General features: G+C 59.2%; 1 long non-coding RNA gene across 1 annotated transcript; it reads right to left on the bottom strand.

The window, feature by feature from the left end:
- Window positions 1-17: 17 nt before the first annotated feature.
- Window positions 18-1,389, bottom strand: LOC115948993. Its single transcript, XR_004082694.1, has 3 exons — window positions 1,250-1,389; window positions 994-1,042; window positions 18-286 (listed from the first exon to the last, which is right to left on the bottom strand). It is a non-coding gene; the product is annotated as an uncharacterized LOC115948993 (long non-coding RNA).
- Window positions 1,390-1,792: the final 403 nt, after the last annotated feature.

Below are 1,792 nucleotides of genomic sequence, written 5' to 3'. Positions count from 1 at the left end.
CCGTGGGATCAAGGGGCTGGATCTGGCCGGGGCAGAGGATCCAGGATGGGAATCACCCACGGGATCTCAGTCCCTGCAGGATCCCCCCGCTGCCGGATCCGGGAGCCAAGCCAGGACAGGATCCCGAGGATTCCCATCCCCTGCATTCCCCTTGGGACAGCCCAGAGCCGCCCCGGGGCTCTCCCCGATCCCAGCTCACGTGCAGGAAGATCTTGTAATCCACGTAGGAGTTCCAGGAGCCCTCGTTCTGCACGCGCGGATCCTGCACCCGCACTGTGGTCAGCTCCTGCGGGAAACCGGGATCGGGATCAGGGATCCACTGGGGCCTGCTTCCCTGGGATGGGATCAGGGATCCACCCGGCCCTGCTTCCCTGGGATCAGGGATCCACCCGGCCCTGCTTCCCTGGGATCAGGGATCAGGGATCCACCCGGCCCTGCTTCCCTGGGATCAGGGATCAGGGATCCACCCGGCCCTGCTTCCCTGGGATCAGGGATCAGGGATCCACCCCATGACATTTCCAGCTTCCTGGGAATGGCACAGACACCTCCAGACATTCCCATTCCCACCTTTCCAGACATTCCCATTCCCGCTTTCCCAGACATTCCCATTCCCATCCCCATCCCCATCCCCATTCCCATCCCCGTTCCCATTCCCGCTTTCCCATTCCCATTCCCACCCCTGCTTTCCCATTCCCATTCCCATTCCCATTCCTATTCCCCATTCCCATTCCCACCCCTGCTTTCCCATCCCCATCCGCATTCCCATTCCCATTCCCATCCCCACTTTCCCATCCCCATCCCCATTCCCGTCCCCATCCCCATCCCCATTCCCACTTTCCCATCCCCGTCCCCATTCCCGCTTTCCCGTTCATCCCCATTCCCAGCCACCCCAGCACCCAGCCCCGCGCTCTCCCAGGAATTATCCACGGAATTCCCAAGAACTCCTCCCGCCCCAATTCCGGGATCTGCGGATAAACCGCGGCCGCCCCTCACTTCCTCCCGGTTCTCCAGCATCCTAGAGCCAGAGCCCAGCGGGAAACATCTGGGAAAGGAAAGAAAAGAAAGGGATTGGGAGAAATCCTTTCTGTGGGTTTTGCACGGATCCTGCGTCCCCCAGAGCTCCGGGGTCCCGCAGCTTTGGGGAAGACCGGAGTTTAGAGAAAGCCTCCATTGAAGGTGCTCCGGGATTCCCAGTTTGGGGTTGTTTTCCTCAGATTCGGGATTTTCCAAAGGCTCTGCTGCCTCTCACCTGCCCGGGATTGGGGTTCAAGGAGAGAACTCCAGGGAAATTCCTCATTTCCAGGGAAATGCCTGCCAGGGAAAGCGCTCATCGTTATCTCGGGCTCCTTATCTTCCATCCTGATCCAGCCCCGAAAACCTTTCCCAAGCCTCTGGAGCCGCAGGAATCCTCATTCCCATCCAGAGCCAGAAAAACGGGAACGGATCCCAGTTGTTCCTGACTTTCCCTGCGCTGGGTGAATTCCCGAGGACGTTCATAAACCCCGTTTATTCCCTGTTTTCCTTGGACACACCAGAATTTTGGGAGTGGGTTTTTCCAGGATTTTTTTTCAGGATCTTCTGCCTTCCAGGGAAGGAGAGGATTCCTCATCCCGCCCCATTCCCCCCTCCGGGGATGTCCCAAAACCCCGGGAAAAGCCGGAAAAACGGGAATGAATCCCGATTATCCCCTTCCCACGCTTGTAAAACACCGCGGGGAGAATTCCCGGGGCTGTTTCGCCTTCCCAGGGAAGGAAAAGATTCCTCGGCACAGGGACCGGAGCCGGGCCCGGCC

This window comes from Geospiza fortis, unplaced genomic scaffold, assembly GCF_000277835.1.
Source record: "Geospiza fortis unplaced genomic scaffold, GeoFor_1.0 scaffold1181, whole genome shotgun sequence".
Classification (NCBI taxonomy): domain Eukaryota; kingdom Metazoa; phylum Chordata; class Aves; order Passeriformes; family Thraupidae; genus Geospiza; species Geospiza fortis.
This window is presented reverse-complemented; position numbering and strand designations above follow the sequence as displayed.